The sequence below is a fragment of the Topomyia yanbarensis genome, chromosome 1, assembly GCF_030247195.1.
Source record: "Topomyia yanbarensis strain Yona2022 chromosome 1, ASM3024719v1, whole genome shotgun sequence".
Classification (NCBI taxonomy): Eukaryota; Metazoa; Arthropoda; class Insecta; order Diptera; family Culicidae; genus Topomyia; species Topomyia yanbarensis.
In genome coordinates this window covers 4,718,723-4,739,547 of record NC_080670.1, presented here as the reverse complement: position 1 = coordinate 4,739,547, position 20,825 = coordinate 4,718,723, and the positions used below count along the sequence as shown (strand labels likewise).

At 42.9% G+C, this 20,825-nt stretch overlaps 2 long non-coding RNA genes across 4 annotated transcripts in view; both read left to right on the top strand.

Moving 5' to 3' along the window:
• Positions 1–20,825, top strand: part of LOC131676695 (uncharacterized) — a 133,755-nt gene that overhangs the window by 40,636 nt on the left and 72,294 nt on the right. The gene's annotated exons all lie outside the window — the stretch shown is intronic.
• On the top strand, positions 13,459–15,420 carry LOC131676699 (uncharacterized). Its single transcript, XR_009303226.1, has 3 exons — positions 13,459–13,739; positions 13,809–14,141; positions 14,219–15,420. It is a non-coding gene; the product is annotated as an uncharacterized LOC131676699 (long non-coding RNA).

Here is a 20,825-nt window from a genome sequence, read left to right as displayed (position 1 = left end):
AGTCGATTGCTCCAGATACTGATGCGACGAACGCTGATGCTTGATTTACAAACACAAAATCATTGTTTTGTCTCTTCTTCCCAGTCGTAGGACTCTCAAATCGCTTATTCAGCCGATTCCTCCGACCTGTCACCCTTCCATCTTTATCATCAGTAAAATTCGCCTTTCAATCGTAATTAATCAAATCAAATACTTCCGCAAAATAATTACCAATCCTTTGATGCAATTGAACCTGCCAAGCGCACAGCATGTGTCAGTGGGTTTGAGGCGAAATGTCATCGCCAACGTGTATCTCCCCCTATATGCTGGGCTGTGTTTGTGTTTCATTGCTGGCAACTGTGGCTTTTGATTCATTTGCATTGGCGGTGTGTTCGTTGAGTGGCGCCTGAAAGCGTTTTGGCTTGATTTGATTTGGCGGGTGCGGTCGGGTAGTACGACAACGGCACTAGTCTGGATGATACAGATCAGTCTCATTTAGCAATTGTTTCCCCATCTTATGGGTTACGTGTGTTTGTGCAGTGTTGAGCGGTGCCGTCAGTTGGTCAAGTAGGCGATGCTGCAAATAGTAAAGTTATTTTCCAATTACGGTCAAATACACAATACTGGCAAATTGATTGGTTGATGTCATTGACAGCACGTTTGATGGGTTTCTTGAATTGCTTCGATAATTATTGAACTATGGAATATTGTTTCTACAAAGGGGATGAGGGGGTGTATGCGTTGGTACTTCAATAGGTTTCAATCATTTTAGTCGGTGGTTTGAGATATGATGACCCAATTATCGGTTTGGTTATACCGTAGTAGCCGATGCTATCTCTTTTACGCTAAACCAGTGTAGAATCGTCTAAACTATTATAAGATTTCCACAGTAACTCGATTAAGCGTAATATCAAACCAGCTACTAATGTGTTTGAAAATATTTTATTTCATGTTCTGGATGCTACACCTTCCCTCCTCAAGATCATTTTATCTATTAAGTTAAAGCAAGCACGGAAACCGCACAAAGTTCAACTCATTCGAATAGCTTTTAAATTTTCAAGACCTCCAGCTTCCTTTGGGAACTAACACCTAGATAAACCTCCCCATCCTCAAATGTACAAATAATTGCAAATGGATCCTTTTCCGACCAAAGTGGCCACAAATCCATCCCTGACAACCTTATAATAAATCATTCCTTCGCCGGATCGAAATAGAGAGAGAGATAGAGTGGGAGGAAAGAGAATGTGTGTGATTGCTTCACATCCCGACCTCCCGACTGAGGCCCAGAAGAACGGGGTGGAACAACTCCCAAAGCAGAAAGGGGTTGTTACCCGAGCCGCTTGTTGAATACACAAACCATAGTCCGCAATCAAGAGTTCTGCGGGACCGGAAAGATACAAACCGCCAGTATCACCCCATGTTCTGTCCTGAACCTGGCCCCAATCGTACCTGACCGGAGCGCACAGCATGCAATCAGCAGAGTTTTCTTCACCTTGATGAAGAAGGCGTGAATTGGCCTCCTCTCGTTCCGTTGCGTCCTTTTTGTGTCTGTCTGTGTGCTTTTGGAACGAGCCGCCAACCTGACCGACTCATGTTCATTTTGTTTTTTTTTTATTCCTACATAAAATCATAGCAGGCGACGAACTGCTGAAAGCGTCTGAGCAGTGAACAAAAAAAAACGAGAAACGAAAAGGGTTACAGGGGAAAAAATATGGCAACATTCGGTAAAAAAGAGAAACGGAAAAGAGAAATGTAGAATGAGAAGCCACTCAAGGATTCAATGCCGACGACAAAAAGTCGACGCTGCGGCATGGAGGCCGAGATGGAAGGTATTTCTCTGCGTACGAATTCTATGAATAATAAAATCAAGGAAATCGTATACGACCTAATGAATAAATAAGCAAGAGACCAATGATTCCATTTAGGGATAAATGGAATATGGAATCTGGATACAACGTTAGTCGCCCTTAGCAACAACATAGTCTGGACTGTTGTCATTTTTTTCTCGTTGAAATGAAAGAAATCGATAGCCAACTCTTTCCTGCTGGGCGTAATTTGTTCGTGTACTTGTGAACGAACCAGCGAAAAGTTGGGTCATTGACATGGGCGAGTTGGGGAAGTGTTCACCATGTTCCAAAAATCTACTCCGTCATTCAAGCGTTCCTATGCTTCCGGGAAAAAAACGATGATTAGTTTCATTTGAAATCCGGGTAATCCTACGTCTCTTTTGAGAAGTACTCCAGAGTTGTTGGATATTCGGACGACGAAAAATGAGCTTACATTGCTGTAACCGGCACAGGGCTTGACTCGACCACCGGATGGGAAATCATCGATTCAACGTTTACCAATCCTCAAAAAATATTCACACCACGGAACCACCCTACGAAGCTGTTATACTCCCCCCCCCCCTCTCACAGAATTTGCGAAGGTCTACCACTTCCTAACGAACTTGGTTGCTATCACGTGAACAACCAAGCCTCGAGATGATGTCATTTAAAGTCAATCAAGAATCTAAAGGCGGCTTACTTTTGATTGATTTTTGAGTGTTCAACCGATACCGAACGCCCCCAGTTTGGTTCTTTTTGCTAATTTAATTTATGTTACCACGGGCAACTTTTTGCGGTTGGTGTGAGGGGGAAGGTGTAGCATGACCGCCGCTTCAGATTAAATAGAAATTTCTGTAGGCTGTGTTCGTCACCAACCAGAATTTACATAGTACAAGATTCCTAAAGTTAGCTTTACTTTTCTGTGCGCGGGAAGAGAAATCTTGTTAGAGTGGGTCAGTAGCTCAGTTTACAATTTATCATACACAAACTCGCGATTCTCCACTCTGGGCGATTCATATATGCAGTTAACCTTCTTTAGGTGTTATTTTTTTGTAACGAATAAGTTGTTAGCGGATCATATTGACCCGAATTTCGAACTTAGTTTTAAAACACATTTTCAGCCAAATTTTTATATGCTTGAACCCAAATTCTTTACTAAAGTTTCAATTTAAAGTTCTTGATAAATATTATCAGTTTTGTTCAAGTTGGACAACGCGAATCGATGCCGAATGGGGTCATATTTAGACTACATAGATGTATACAGAGCCGAAGTGAGGTTATATTATTTTGAGAAATGTTTCGGTAGTCGAGTGATTTGACAGCACTTCTGAAAAAAATGCAATCCATTGAAATTCCTATATATTTAATCTTTTTTTACTGTAAAAGCCAACAATTTTGCCTTAAATATGATGTAAGCTGTCATATTGTCCTTAATATGAGTATATGCTGGCTGACGCGAAACTAACTAGCCTTGCGCTGCCTGTCTTTCATACCATGAACCAAGAATTATTAATTATTAATGCCCATGACCACATTATTTTGACGCCTAATTGCATTTTCTAATTTTAACACAATGCTAGTTTTCCACTGGAGCTCATAATTTCTATTTGCCACTACCAATATGAACTTTCCGACTAAAATTATAATATAAAGCAACGTCCATATTTCCGTACAAAGATCGCGCAATAAACGATCTGATGCTAGGCATACCATTTAAACCAAACCAAACCACACAACCTTATTGAAATAAATTTACCAATTCCGGCCTAATTTTGTTTGTATTCGCTTTCTGTTTACTGCACTAATCGAAACTGTTAGTTCTTCACTACCAATAACTGATCAAGCGCCGGTTAAATTCCTCTTTTCCACTGCAAAAAAAAAAATTACACAAAACCATCGCGCACCCGAACCCAGGGATGCCAACCTTCCAGATTTATTTGAATGCTTCCAGATTTTCAATTGTCCAGACATACAGATTTATGTTTGTCTGATCCAGATTTCAGAAAATTTGTCCAGATTTATCCAGACAATCAGAAAAATAACAAAATGAGATACAAGAATGCATCGTTGATTTTTAAACCACCTTTTTGAACTACGACTTTGAAAAAAAAGCTTTTTGGAAACACAATATAGCAGTTTTTTCCATTAAAAGCTAATAAATTGTGTTAAGTTTTCATCAGCTGGAAATTTGAGCAATCAAAGATGCTGAAAGCTCACTGACTCACATTTAATCCTCAAGCTTTTTCAAAAAAATACTATCCAGGCAATTACAGACTTTTTCGAAACTTATTAGACTTCTTGGAAAAACACTTGGCATCTCTGCCGGAACCGACAGACGCAGCGCCATTTCCGACAAAAATAATTGTCACTTTTGTTGAATTATAGTGATATAAACAGGAAGAATATTTTAATCACTATTCGTCTTCAACACGCGAAATAATACGAACGCGACAGTAACCGGACCGAATCAAATTCGCTTGCCAATTGCCATCCGCTACGCGACTAGATCAACGAATAGAACGCGACGAAGTGACGCCAAACATGATCGAACGTGTACGAAAACGGAGCAGCACGATGAGTTGTTTTTTGCGGGTGCAGGTGTGCGATGAAATTTCGCATTTTACCAATGATCAACTGTGGTTGCACTCCTATTGGATCTCACTCAAACGTGAAACTTATCCGCTCGATGCGCCAACTAGATTTCAATATTGGTACCAGTCAAATGATGACAAAAGTTTTTTTTTTTGCGTTGATGATATAGAATGGTTATTTTATTTTATTTATTTAGGATAAACAGAACATAGTTTTACAACAATTTGAAATATAGATGATAAGAAAACATTCGTTTTTTCACTTGATGCCAAAGCATTCAGTAGAGATCGGTATTTTGTTGCGAATTGTCGAGACGCGGAATAATTTTTGTATTTTGAAGTTAGATTGAATATTTTAAATACGGAAAGCGCACACTATCGTGTTTACTATCCAGATTTCTATTTCCTGATTTAATATACTAAAACTAACTGGAAGACCAGTTTGTTAGTGATGTAACCAGAAATTTAACATCTATATATTCTTCAGAGGTAGAAAAAATATTTTCCTAATCCAAAGTCCTTTTCATTAGAAGAAGTAACATTTTATTATTTATATTAATTGAGTTTATTAAATTAAAAATTTACTTTTCGATATTTTGATGTTTTGGAAAAAGAGATTATAACAACTAGAGGTCGTATATCGCTGTTAACACTGAAAATTTATCATTTCCCTCTTACATATGCTAGGCCCACTAGTTTGACACATATTTCCCAGGGTACACACATGTCAAAGTAATGGGATACAATATGCTAGAGCGAGACCCCATGTTTCAATCCGTGAATACATGGAGACAGTAGCGCTTTGCTCTCTCTATTAGTTATAATCTCTTTTATTTTGAAACAAAGAAATTAAAAACATCATCATTGCACTCTCGTTCCATCTGACGGTCGATATCCAGGGTTCGATCGCGAATACGCCATTCGTGGGTATCGAATTGAGAAATTCAAGCACGTGTCACCGCATATATTACGCGATTGTGAATATTTTTTATATTTCATATGTAGAATGCTTCAAAAGAGTTTGATTGGGTTGAGTGGCTCAAAAATTTTTTTGAAGATTATTGTTATTTCGAATTGACACCAAGTCTTGACTTTTCCCGCATTTGACATCAAAAATACGAATTCGATTTCTGAAATTTCAGAGTGATTTTTCACGTGTGAAAGTTTTTGATCTTCAACCGCTTTGAGGTACCCCTCAATAATTCGCCTTAATGAATGATACCCGACCTGCCATAATAACCTTAAAGAACTCTATTATATGCGGGTTTTCGTGTCCGTGTGGGAGTTACTACATCAGTTTGTGTTTCAAAAGGTGTGCAAGAATATTCATTTTAAAAAACTGTCTCTGTTCTTTTATTTAATTCGAATATTTGATACCTCTCAGATCCATCTTGTTTCCAACAACGGGTCGATTGGATGATTTGAACTGAAACTAATTAAATGATTTGTGAATAAATGAGATATGGATGATTACAGAATTAGGTTCGAATAAATCGTGCAGATGCTCACTCGGCTACGGTAATGTGTTTAAATCTAAGCATCCTCATCAACGACCGGAGTTTCATCTGTTAATAAGCTTCAAAAAGTCTCGTTCCACGTATTTCTAGAATGTAAATAAACGCCCGAAACAGCTTCTCGTCATAATTGACTGCTGTCGATGATGCAAACGCACAGTTTCTTTCCTTCTCGACAACAACAAATACCAATAAAACACTTTCGTAAACTTATTCGAAAACTACAAGAAAATCCTTGTCTTCTCATCCCTTCAAACCCCAGCACTGGCTACACCGCAAGCAACTTTTCCAGATTGTTGTGTGCTGCATCTCAAAGTTCCAGCGAGAGCCTCCATTTGCCGTCGTCATTGTAGCATTGAAAGCTCAAGTTCCCCAAGCGCCACCCACGAACTCACAGGTGAAGCAGCACTACGTGAAAAGATGGTCCCCCTTCCCCTCTAGTTCGCGCTTACATTGCACTCCGGCTGCTTCCGCCAAACTTCTGCTTATTCATCAAAATCAATGCTCATCAATCTTTCAGAGTGCAATTCTGGGCAAAACAATGAAGTCTCGACTGGGTCGGGAGGGTGGGTTCAAGTTGAAGCATCTCAGTTCCCTCGTTTTAGGTGAATGGGTGCTGGAGAGAACTTTTGATGCTTCAACTACAGCAGCGATAGTTTTTTGTTGTTACGTTTTTCAATCGTTGTTCAACACCCTCCCCACCCCAAGGTGGGGTATGATGATAAGGACCCCGATGGGTGTATTGGAGGAGAAGAAACATTGCTTTTTTTCGTTGCTATATTTAAACAGTAAAAATCGAAACAGCAGCTTCATCTCGAGCTACTTCCTGAAATGAGCTACGCTAGGAATCGAGACGGCGGCAGTGAACTGCTTTGTTGTGGAGGAAATTATTTTTTAATTAAATTCCATGATAGGAAAACAAGCAACTGCCGGCAGTTCCCCAGCATCATCATCATAATCATCATCATCGTTCAAAGTTAGAGGTTTCGACGGAACGAGCCAGTCTGCCGACGATGGAATGATGCTAAAATTCGTTATTGGTCAGAGGTTAACAAAAATTGTGGCGGGGAGCGAGAGAGGAAACATTGCCAGTTTACATTTGGGTCAGAGATTAATTGCAAAGCGGTCGGTCGGTTCCTTCGGTGAACTTCGAAGTTTGATTAGGATTAGGTACAAGTTCATAAATATACGAAATATAATTTCGTAAAAATGTAAAGAATTTAGGATAAAGTTGGTGAAAGCAGTGGTACAATTCTTTTGGCCTTCTTGAAAGTTGGTTCACAAGGAAGCCATCGCCGACCATTGATAATACACCTCTACGTTGATAACGTGGACCTTTTCAGTGTTTAACGGCTATTTCACATTTTTCTACTCATAGCATGCTTGGACGCACCAGAGAATATTATTTTATCAACGCAAAGACCATTCTGTACATCAATAATCTAATTTCGCTTTAGTCCAGTTTCTGCTTCGCACTACTAAATTTAACGACACTGTTCCGCAATTTAAACTCTCACACCTGTCCACTTCCGACCGTAATTGAAACCAAAGGCACTATTTGCGAGCCGGGCAACATCCCAGAAGCAATTTAAGTGAGATTACCGGCTCTCTTCACCATCCAGTCGGAAGCAAAACACAACCAGAAGCCTGGGAAAAAGCCATGGCCAACTATGACTACAACCACCGCCGCAGACAAACGTCGGTACAGAAAAGTTAATTTAACAAGAGCGGTTCGACTTTTCCCCTTATCCTGCATTCCCCTCTTCAAACCGCAGCTGGATATTACAACGGAAACAACCTTCTCAAGTATAAACTACCTTCTCCCCGCCCCGGCAATGGTGTCCCATCGTGCGTTTGACCGGTAGAAAACCTCTGGAAAAACCACAAGCCATTTTTCCTAGCTTCCACAAACAGGGGGCTACACAAACACAACAGCGGTAACGCTAGCAACTTATCTCTGACACAGGGCGGCTGTGGACCCGGCGGCGGTTTGAATCGGAAAAGGTAACACAAAAGGCGAGTATCCTATTAACATTAACATTATTATATTCTCATTAAATTTAGTAAACATTGAAAATCTTCGCAACCGCGCTCGGTTCAGAAACGGATACCGCGCAACCGAGAGGGACACCGGTAGGAACCCCACTGTGTCCAAGTGACTGGAAAAATAACACGAGCATCATTTTCCCGTACACCGCAGTGCCGCCGGAATCGCGACCCCGACACCATCCGGACGTTCGGCAGTCCATGGGGAAGAGGCAGGTTTAACGCGGAACCCGAAGAAAGTGGCGACGAATTTAGATGGAACGTGGTGGATCCGGAACCCGTCATCGTTACGCTTCGCTGGGATCACGTCAGCGAAATACGCGTTGAGAAGCACCAGCCAACGTCAGTGTGGAACCCCTCGAAGGCTTTGTGTTTGAAATCTATTTCCAAATGTTTCGTTCTGAATTTTATTACCCTCAGTGTGACCCTGGTCGAAAGTACGTACCTAAGGATTCGAAGTCTTCCAAGTACTCACTGGAGAGAGTTCCGGTCAGGACCGCCCATCGTTCGGAAAGCTAGGCGTGCTGCTACTGCTGCCATGTCCTGAATCTACGGCAGGATAGCAACAGAAGGAAAAAAATGGAATACCCAAATAGGAACTGAGTGTCAGCGAGAAGAATGGTCGCACGATGGTGTGCGGATTCACTTTTTGTACTCCTCAATTAAAATCACTTTTAATCTGCATAAGAAATGTATTCACGCTGTTCGGTGCTGCAGTGAGAGCTGGACGAGGTGGCAGTGAAGAGTGAGTCAGGTTGCTTCCCTGTCGGAGGGAATACAGAGCAAGGACTAGGCTAAATTGGGTAAGGCTGAACGGCGGCTTTATAGCAAAAGGGATGTAACACTGTCACTGCTGTTGTCTGTTGGCGCCTGGTAAGGAATGGGTTGCGAAACATAAAATTATACCGATTTGATTGCATTAATTTATGGGGTCAATTCTTTTGGAATCTGTCTTCGCCGGAGTATAGCCTTAGTTTACACCAACAATTACAAGAGACGCCTAGCTGGGTTACAATAAAAAAGACGCATAACAAATTTCAGAAAGAGAGTTTTCTTCAACGGCAAACTGATATATTCTGCTTTAGAAAATGATAAGACAACTTGATTTTGCAATTATTAAAAAAAACTTTATATTCGAGTAATGATTGCATTAAAATGAGACAATTTTCCGAAGGATTCGTGGTGCGCGATGGGTACTGCAATACAGAATACAAATGGAGGCCGCTCACGGTCCATCTCATCACAGATTTTATTAAGCGCACGGTTATAGAACTTTTTTCAACATAAATCCGATAAATAGACAAACATCAGCTGTTAAATGACACGCCTAGGGTGACCATATGAGGCGCGTAAAAAACCAGGACAGTTGAAAGGGGACTGCCTCTCCCCGTTACCACTCAATCGACTGTGTCTTATCCAAAGGTTTTCGGCAGTTACAAAGTGCTTGGGTCTGGCAGGCAAAGCTTCGGCAGTAAAAGAGTTCTGTGGGGAAGAGCTCTATCAGAAATTTTTTCGTGTGAATTCTATCGCCGTGCTTTTTCGGATTTACACACACACACACACACAAACGCAGTTCTTGCTACACCACTACAAGCGAAAGTTTCATGCTGTTGTCGGAGAAATGGGATATCCTGAACTGAGCAAATGAGACGAAATATTATGAGATCGTTTGTGCAGGAACCGGCGAGTTTTCAGCACTAAATACACGTCACTGAAGTCAAACCGAAGCATCAACGGTCCCTATTAGCTTCCCTGCGCGATATCTGGCAATCTCCAATGAAAACCATTTTCTCTCGATCTGAGAGCTAGGATAGAAACAGTTGCAAAACCCACCTTTGCGGATAGGTTGGTGTTGGTAGTATCAGTTTGAGCACTACTTTCGCACATGGTTTGGCACGTAGGGATCTGGCCTTCAAATGTGCACAGCGTGATTTGCGATTTGCTTACACGAAATACGTATTGAAGTTTCAGGTATAAAGCAATAGGTTTCGTAACTTGCATTCTCACGATACGAACACCATTATATATACCTGGAAAAAAGTTTTCTCAGGTTTCAAACTTTCACCGTTACGTGCTCCGACATGATGGTTGTAGTGAATTTATTGGTAGTACGCGGGGATAGATCGTCCAGACGCACATCAGTCTTATCATCGTCGATCTAAACGGGTATCTTGATTCTAACATTGTCATGTGCAACGACGTGTTGCATGTTTTTTCCGATAGCCAAACTTTTCTCCATGTCCAAAGTTTTAAATGCTATCGGTACTGCATTACGAATATGCGCCTTTATTAATTGTTCCACTTCGCGAACACAAGGATGAATTGGACAAACAATCACTGTATTGTACCAAAGATAGTTCAAATTGTGCTGCTGAGTTTCACGCATTTTTAAATAAACGATCGATACCGCATCGATGAAAGTGACGGTGATTTAATGTTCACACTGGCTTGGGACAACTGTTATTTTTCGATTGCTCTGCTGGCGCGGTACATGTAGATAGCAGACAGTATGTAGAAACATTCGTTTGATTCACTGCACAGTTAACAAACAGAGCGATTTATCTTTCGATCCGATTGAGATGGAAAAATAGATTTATTAGGAACTGGAATTGATTTTAAAGGGACTCCATAATCACCAGCTCGAGAGAGCGTTCGACGAGGTTATTCCACGATAGTTATTGATGTTGCGCCATTTTACTTTTTATGAAATGGATTTCCAGTAAAACGAAAAACTGCCACTAGCAAGAGAACTCTAGAAGAAGAAGAGTCAACAAAACTTCAATGTATTTAGGTTTTATTGGTCACCGCAAAATTGTTATGTATTTGGTTTATTGATTTTCTCAGTGAAATTAAAAAACGAAACCTTCTTTCTTTTTTTACGTTTCGGCCTACTACGCTTCAGCCATCGTCGGACGCCTACAAACATTGAACAATTATTCGAAATAAATGTTTGTAGGCGTCCCACGATAGCTGAAGCGTAGTAAGACGAAACGTAACGTAACAATGAAGAAAGAAGGTTTCGTTTTTTTTAATTTCACCGAGAAAAATCAATGAACCAAATACATAAAAAACATCAATGTGTCTTCTCAGATCTACCAAAGAAAATTTTTCGGATCCCGGATTGAAAGACGATTTAAGCCAAGAAGAAACTCTGGTAATCATTGTTTCATCGACATTGATTTGTTCCATTGCCAAAGTTTCTTGCAAACAGACTTAAGCTCATTCATATGCTACATACATACGAACACCTCTTTCTCTTTTCAATTTCCATGTAGTTGGAAAATGAAATAACGTGGTACTATCGAGAGAATTAAAAAGGTATCGGATGGTACAATTGGGAGATTCGAGTGTATTAAGTTATCGAACTCTGGAGCAGAGTGAATAAAGCGAAAACTCAATTAAAAATATAACGGGTGTTCAATAAAAAAATGATAATGATTTCAATACCTTTCTGTCATTAAAGAGTTAAAGAGTTTTTTCTCTCTAAGAGAATTGCTCTCTGGACTCCCTAGAAATGGGCGGCATGTTTCTTTTCGACGGGTGCTATCAGATTAATCGTAGATGGCGTCGAAACAGCAAGCACTCCGCGAGCGTGTTGTACGGTTTTACGAAACGCATGGCCATCGTGGAAAAATGTTTACGGTAAACCACTTTCGAGACGAAAACGTGCCCGTGAGTACAGTTTACCGGATCCTGGCATCCCTGAACGTGGAGTGGAAGGCCTGTAGCGGCCGTCTGGCGAAGATAATGTCGAAGAAGAAGAAGGAATCGTTAAAAGAGCTGTTCGAAAACAAGGACGGAACGAGTTTGCGTGCGCCTGCCGAAAATATCACTGCTCCCATATCCTGATTCACCGAACCCCTTAAGATGGAGGACATCATCTATCGGAGGAAGATTTGTTCCCCCGAGTACATGGAAGAGCAGATAGCGTCATGAAATCGCAGTGCCGGTGGATGACGAAGAACTACCACGAGATGTCGTTCGTGCTGGACGACGAAACTTACTTTCCGCTCTCGAAGACCCACATTCCAGGAAATGACAACTACGACAAGTCGGCCCCACCCCTGGAATAAAGGTGTCTTGAAAAAATTCCTCTGCGTTTCTTGAAAGAATATCACGCGGATGGGAAGCACGTCTTCTGGCTGGACAAGGCGTCTTCCCATTACGCCAAGAAGACGCTGGAGTATCTTGAGCAGAAAAAGATACCGTACATGCCGAAAGAAAGGAACCCGACCAACTTGCCCCAGTGCCATCCCATTGGGGATTTTATTGGTTCCCTCAGTGCCCTAGTGTACAAAAATACGAAGCAGTTAACCAGTTCCGGAATTGTATCCGGAAGATGGACGTCAGTGTCGTCCAGCGCTCTTGTGAAAGCATCGCGACTAAGTTTCGTCGTACGGGTGACAAGGGCCCTTTCTCCAATATTCATTGACGTTTTTTGGAGAATAAACATTTAGTTTTTAATCAAAAATACATAATTCGTTGAATTTTTTTTATGACTGAAAAATTCTCATTTTATTATTTTGAACACCCGTTATTAGGCTTACAGGAGAAAAAAACCAGGACAAATCAAGCTTTTTCCTCGACTTCCCAGGACACCAGGACAGCCAGTGCAAAACCAGGACATGTCCTGGGAAACCAGGACGTATGGTCACCCTAGACACGCCCAGATGCAAGCATGAACATTAGGTACATGCAGTTGAGTGTTCCATTGAGTGCAAGTGCAAAACATCACTGCAATTTTAGTGATTCAGATTAGATCAATCGAACATTCGCATAGTAACATTATCCTGATGTTAACAAACAATTCATTTGAAACAGCACTTTTTTGCAAAAGAAAAATCCAATTTAAATATTGTTATTTGACAGAAACAACCAAACTCCTCCAAAAAATCTAACTCTATGCGAAAACATTAAAAGGAAACTCATCTCCCGCCATCTGTGCGCCGAAACGTACATGAATTTCTCAATTAGATACCCGCGCAACCACAGTTGATCACTGGTAAGTTGAGATATTTCATCGCACACTCACCACATCAAAGCAAGCTGCACTTGCTCGGTGTTCGGTTTCGTTCTCGTCATTTCCTCGCGTTCTGTTTGTTCGTTTAGTTGCTGCGTTGGCAACCAGTTTCAAACTGCATTCTTTAGCGAATTGAAATAATCTTGCTAATAAAGTATCGATAGTTTTCTCAGGTTTGGATTGAAGCGAAATTTTGTTTCGTAGAAAGGAAAAAATGCGCTAGTGATTGTCTAATTATTGGCGGTGAATAAAATAGCTGCGGTTTGTGGATTGATAGTGAAAAAAGGAAAATTGGTGTACGAAAATCGGCTTCAGTTGGCTTTTTTCAATCAGGCGCTGCTACTAGGTTTGTTTTAGGTGTGATTCAGTTTTATATCAGCGTAATCGTTGAATGGAAAATTGACCGTTGTTTACTATCACAATTTTGAATCATCCATGATAGGCAATGCTTTTTTGGCAGTGGCAAAGCTGAAAACTGATAGAGTTTTCGATTGAAGAAACTGGTGTAGTTTTCTGCACTGAAATTGCACTTTTCTTGCAGAAGTGTTGTCAAAACACCGACACCATGTTCCATTGATTGGAACTGCAATAAAAAAGTGCAATTCCAGTGCAATTTCGGGGCAGAGATTTGGCACCGAAAATTTTGTCGGTGGAGCCAGTGCACGCACTAACACCAATAGCGGAAACGTCAAAACCACGATTAAAACAACACAAAATGGAAAAGAAAAAAAATCGAAAATCAGCGACCGGACAATCGGTAGCGGTAAATAAGCCTTATTTGATTAAATTTTCTGTATATTTAATTTGCTCTATTTATTTACGTTAATTTAAGATTGAACTACGTTAACTGCGGTGTTTTAATGAGCAAGAAACATGTTGCCTCACTGGCACAATTGTACGAGAATGCATCTAATAATACAGAAAGTTATCACGACAGCCGAACTAAAAAATATTGCTTATGTTGACCTGCTGTAAATGATGGCAACGAGTATCATACCAGTCAGGTGAAAATTGAGGTGAATCGGTTTATTACGTGACCAGCCAGCGTCGTGAAGACCCAAATTTGTCCGAATGCCGACCCACATTATGCTAGATGGAAATATACCTTCGCAAGCAAACCGATTCAAATCTAATGCACACGGGAAAAGTGGATATACAATCGGTTGTAAGTATATGGCATTTAATTGCTTTTGTGAATGGGTAAAACAGATAGACCGTATGAACACAAATTAATATTTGCAGAAAAATTCGAGGCACAGGTTTTAATGAAGTCCACTCCATTAAATTAAGAAACTATAGTAAGTCCTTTGCGGTTGGAGCTCGAACATACGTACATACGGCACGGCACCGCCCCGGACAAGTGTCAATGCCTGCTGAATTGGTGTCCGTGCACGGAGCTGAACCGGCACTGAAACGGATCGGATAGGTGTAAATAGTGCTTTATTCTCCCATATATTTTACGTGTACGCATTCATATCTATCCGGCGCAGTACCTGTGTCGGAAAGTGTGGATACGTACAGATGAAGTATATGGGTATAGTGCTGGGTATTCCGATGGGGGCCAAATATTGAACTCACGCTTAATAAAAATCCAAAGAGTATTATATTTTCGGAAAAGTTTTTGAAGAAGTCAAGAACTATTTTAAGATCGACGGATTAATTGTGAATTCTATTAGAATATTAAGAATTCTATTAGCAAGCAATATTTTAAAATCTTGACTGCCTTCTTCTTCTTCTAGTTCTGGTTATTTTTCGTCGGTCTATTTCCGCTACGAGGCCAAATACCGACGCCAGAAAGGTGACGACTCCCATCTGGACTAGATATCATCCATCAACTTATGGACCGGGGACCAACAGCATTACTTCCCTTCCGAAGGAAGGCGTAACCTTCAGATTTTTCTCACCTCAGAAAACTCAACGACCTCGACTGGGATTGAACCCAGACCAAGTGGGGTGAGTGGCGGTCACGTCTACCACCCACCCAACCATCGGCGCCGTCATCCTGAATGTCAAATTCATGATTGTATAAAAAATGAGGGTTATTGAAATGAGCTCACAGGACGGCGCATGTATTTTGTAGAACTCCTATGTATCAATTTAGAAGTATAGTGTCTTCGACAAAGCTCTTGAGCACGTCGAGGGCTACCGGTGGTAAACTAATTAATTTTGAATTCGTTCACTAACAATATTGAAATTTTCAGTACATGTTAGAGCATGCTTTATCTCACAATCCTGAGTACATGGTGGTTTAGACGAATAGTATCTCAAACAAAGTTCTTGATTAGATTAATTTTGGACTCAGGCGCTAGCTGGCGTATGAAATCTTTTAAATTCCTATTTCTCAAGATCATGGTTGTTCAAAAAAGCGGTTTCATGAACAAAATTCAGAACGAGATACAGAATTTTCTGACTAGTAATTTACTTTTTCATCCGAAGTTCCATTACTTGGTAGATCAATGTATCCCGAACTCTAGTCGTTTGAGATTGCGTGCTAAAACAAAAAAGTTGGATTGAGAACTGTCTACAGAAGGAAAGATCAATCTAAAACAATCCCCCAAAGTGGTAGTATTGAACGCCAAAACTCCTAGTACATGTGAGAAAACGCTTCATCTGAAAAGTCTAATTTCTTAGGAGGGTAGTTTGTTTGTTAAAGCCCCTAGCAGAACATTAGCAATCCAGTAGTCAGATTCATTCGGTGTTCTCTAACTAGGTCTAATAAAAATTGTTTTAATCCACCTAGTGAGGCAATTGTACCTTTCTGATTCTCATTTAAGTCTTCAAAATGTTGAGCAAGCACATTTGGAATCAACCCCTAGACCATCTCTCGATATTGCTCGTCAGTGATATTAACGTTGGCTCCAGCATCATTATTGACAAAAACTGAGCCCAGGATACCATTCTCGTATGAACTGCACCACACAGACACTATTTTGGCATGAAATAGGATCTCTAGGATCTGCTCCGAATACTCATCACAACGAATAGGCAGTCTTGTTTGTTTACAATCATTTAATCAAACATGAGCCACGCCCGAAAAGATAATTCTTTGGCAGCAATCTGCGATAACTTTACGTTTACGTTTAAAAGGCACCCTTTACAAGTGCACGACTGGCACGAACCTGTTGAGCAACAAGTTGACGCTGACACACTGTAATGCCGGAAGAAGGCGACTGCAGGTAAACGGTACAAGAAGACGACTGCAAGTCAACGGTAATGGACATAACCCTGAATCACTGTGACACCAACTGTTGTGGCAGTCTACGACAGAAACTATGTGCGATGTCGTATTGATCGCAGAGCCTTATCAAGTCCCCCTGACAACGGTAACTAGGTAGCGGATAAATCAGAAACGGCTGTGATACAAGTTATGGGCAGATTCCACTTTCAAGAAGTGGTAAAACGCTCATATGAGGGCTTCGTGATCGCCAAAATCAATGGCGTCTTCGTGTGTAGCTGTTACGCTCCTCTAAGGTGGAAAGTAGAGCAGTTCAGCCTAATGCTGGAGCAGTTAACCGAGCAGTTGATCGGTCGGAAGCCGGTACTCATGACTTCAACGCCGTACATGCCCATGGTCTGTGGAATGGGACAGTAGAGTAACCAACACAAGAGGGTGTATCCTGCAGGAAACTCTAGCGAAGTTAGACGTACGATTGTGCAATGAAGGTTCTGTTAGCACTTTTCGGAGAGACGGGAGAGAGTCTATCATCGACGTCACATTCTGTAGTCTTACATTAACGGCGGACATGGATTGGAGAGTATGCGAAACGTATCCGCATAGTGACCACCAGGCGATTCGCTACCCTGTCGGTCAACGGAACCCTGCTGCAGTATGGAGAAGGAAGTCCGGTGAACGAAAGTGGAGGACGAAAGCCTTCAACAAAGACCTCTACGTTGAGGCAGCTCGGCCGAACGGCGGGACCGAGAACGTGGATGCGGCTGACCTAACAAGAAGGATTGTGGCGGCTTGTGACGCCACAATACCGCGAAAGCTGGAACCACGCAACAAACGACGTCCAGCTTACTAGAAGAACGAGACGCTTAGCACGACGCGCTGCTTGTCTCAGAGCCAGAAGGCGGGTTCAGAGAGTGATGTCGGACCCAGATAGAGAAGAGAGCAAGGCAGCGTTTCGGGAAGCTAGGGCCGCTTTAAAACGGGAGATCAGACTTAGCAAGTCAGATTGCCACAAGGAGCTGTGCCAAGAAGTAGACGCCAATCTCTGGGGCGACGCGTATCGAGTCGTGATGGCGAAAATGAAGGGCTCGACGACGCCTGCCGAAATATACCCAATTAAGCTGAAGACAATCGTCGGGTCTTTTCCCGAAGAACGATCCAACTGTCTTGCCACCAACACCGTACGGCGAAGAAGAAGGAACAAACACGGACGATCGGTAACTAATGACGAGCTCGCAGAAGCATCGAAGCGCATGAAATCAAAGAAAGCCCCCGGTCCGGATGGAATACCAAACGTGGTGCTGAAAGCTGCGATCCTAGCATATTCGGACATGTTCAGGATGGGGCTGCAGAAGTGTCTAAATGAAGGCAACTTCCCCGAAATGTGGAAGGTCCAGAAGCTGGTGTTGCTGCCGAAGCCAGGGAAGCCACCGGGCGATCCGGCCTCGTACATGCCCATATGCCTGCTGGATACACTTGGAAAACTCCTGGAAAGGATCGTTCTTAACAGGTTGACGAAATTCATGCTCAAGATGCAGTTCGGATTTCGCAAAAGAACATCGATAGTGTATGCAATTCGGACAGTGCTCGAGAGTGCCGAGAAGGCATCTAAACAGAACCGTAAAAGAGATCGGTAATGCGCGGTGGCCACGGTAGATGTGAAGAATGCATTTAACTGCACCAGCTGAGAAGCCATCGCTGCAGCGCCAGATCCTGAAGAGCTACTTCCAGAGCAGAGTGCTGCTGTACGAAACGAGCGAAGGACAGAAGTCGATGTGAGTCACAACGGGCGTTCCTCAGGGCTCCATTCTCGGTCCAACTCTTTGGAACAGGATGTACGATGGAGTCCTAGCACTGCGGTTGCCCAGGAAAGTGAAAATCGTGGGTTTCGCGGACGACGTGTCAGTAACGGTGATGGGTGAAACACTTGAAGAAGAGGAGGTGACGGAGACAATAGACGCGATCGAGAGCTGGATGAACGGGATCAAGCTGCAAATAGCCCACCACAAGACGGAGGTGTTGTTGGTCAGCAAGTGCAAAGCTGTTCAGCGGCTGCAGATCGACGTCGGAGGGCATTGATTGAATCGAAGCGTGCACTGAAGCAATTAGGAGTAATAATCGATGACAGGTTGAGCTTTAACAACCACGTCGACTAAGCCTGCGAAAAGTCGGCAAAGGCAACGAAAGCAATAGCAAAACCAAACATCGACGGCCCGAGAAGCAGCACGAGACGTCTGCTATCTACTGTTTCGTCATCGATTCTCCGATATTGGATTCCTGCCTGGGGTGCTGCGCTGAAAACCAACCGTGAAAAGCTGAACCGTGAAAAGTTGAACAGGAAATTCCGTCTGATGGCCATACGAGTCGCGAGTGCCTACAGAACAATATCGTCGGAGGCAGTATGCGTTATCGCTGGGATGATCCCCATCTGCATCACCCTGGCGGAGGACGTGGAATGCTACCAGCGGAGAAACGCACGTAACGCAAGGAGATTGGTCCGAGCGGACTAGTTGACTAAATGGCAGCAGGAGTGGGACAACGAGGAGAAAGAAAGGTGGACCCACTGACATTCCAAATGTGTCCGCTTGGGAGCATAGGAAGCATGGAGAGGTGAACTTCCATTTGACGCAGTTTTTGTCCGGGCACGGTTGCTTCCGGAAGTACTTGCATCGGTTTGGACATGCTTCGTCACCCCTTTGCCCGGAGTGTGCGACCGTGCAGGAGACACCGGAACACGTGGTTTCCGAATGCCCTAGGTTCGAAGAAGCTCGTAGGGGTATATATGGTGTGACAGTTGACAATATTGGGTTTCGAGAGAAATTCCGCCGTCGGAGAACTCTCCGACTGTGTAGACTAGGCCCACCGCCGGGAACCAGTTGAGTAATACGTGACGTAGCACAGAGTTTGGGTCGTCGGGGTGCCTGTGAACCGGACGTCAAGCTTCACCAGAATTGCTGGACCGACCTCGACACCCTCCCGGGTAGCTCGTCAGTAGGCTAGATCCACCACCGGGAATCAGACCGAGTAGACTGCGTCGCACAGCTAGCAATTGGTCGTTGGGGCGCTGGTGAACCAGAAGCTACGCTCCGCCCGGAATCGCCGAATAGACCTCAGCAACTATTGGCTGGCCCGTCAAGTAGGCTAGATCCACCGCCGGGGACTAGATCGAGCAGATCGGGACTTCGCGGAGCACTAAATGGCTCACGGAAACGAACATCGGTATCAGGAGAAATCTACCACTCGGTTTCAGGAGAGCCTCCCTCGCCGGGGAATTCTTCGTCGGAGTAGGCTAGATCCATTGTCGGGAACTAGACCGAGTAGTTCGCGAACAAGTAAGGGCAGGAGCTGAATGGCTCATCGGAAAAGTAGAGCGAAATGGAACGGGGAACCTGAGGGCTCAAGAAATTGTGGTGCTAAAACCAAAGAAGAATCGGTATCGAACTTCCTTCGACGGGGAACTCTCCGTCGGCGTAAGCTAGATTGACAGCTAGACTGAGTAGACCGCGACTAGACACCACTAGTCGCGGGTCGTCGGGGCACTAACGACCCGGATGCCTTGTTCCACCGGAATCGCCGAACTGACCTCGACACCTGGCTGGTTAGCTCGGTTTCGGGAGAACTTCTCTCGCCGGGGAATTCTCCGTCGGAGTAGGCTAAGTCCACCGTCGGGGACTAGATCGAGTAGTACATAAACAAGTCGGGAGCTTTACGAGTAAATGGCACTGAATTATAGGAGAACTCCCTTCTGTTCTGTGCGGTGTTAACTGGCACAAGGGAGTCGAGTCATGGTGCTGAATGGCATAAGGGAGCCCAAGGGCTTGGTGAATTAGACAATCTGAAGTTTTCCGCCCAGATTGTCTTCGTAGGAGTAAAGCACTAAGTCTCGACTTACAGCCAGCTCTCCAACTGCCATGCAGAAATTGGCAGCCTGTGTGGATGGTGGTGTGTCGAGGAGTGGGGCTGTAACCCTACTGAAGGAACTAACAACTAAGTAGTAAAATTAGAGTGGGTGCTATGCACATAAAAATTCCCTCCCCGAAGTAATGCCGTAAGGTAGTGCCGGGGAGAAATCAGGTTTTGGGCAAGAGCAATTGTTTTTAGCGGGTCGGGTGATGGCAGCTCAAACCCGTTCCGAAACATTTGGGTTTTTGTACATTTTTTTCCCGTCTCACGGTTTTCTTGAAACTTTTTAATGCCCTCTAAATTTTTTTTAAAAAAGCATACACACACACGAGTGCAATCACTATCGAGGCGTAACGGTTCTCAATGCAACTTACAAGGTACTGTCCCGTATTCTATTTAACAGACAGACCCCCAGCTTCTTTGGTCGGCAAATACCAAAACCGGTTTCGAGATGAACGACGAACAATATGTTTAAGACAAATTATGGGTAAATTGCGGGAAAATAACTTGCGGACTCACCATCTATTTGTGGACTTGAATTCCGCGTACGATTCAGTGAAACGAAATGAATTGTGGAAGATAATAGACATCCGACTGCTTTGTGACGTAAGATAGATTCAAGCAGTGTTGATGCACTCTCTAATCTATTGTTCAACACAGAGTTAAAAATAATCGAAGCTCTTTTTTGACGGCTGAAAATGAACCTGTTGCGACTCGCAGTGAATAGAAAAAAATATTCATTCAAATATCCATGATATTCATTCAGTTGAATAT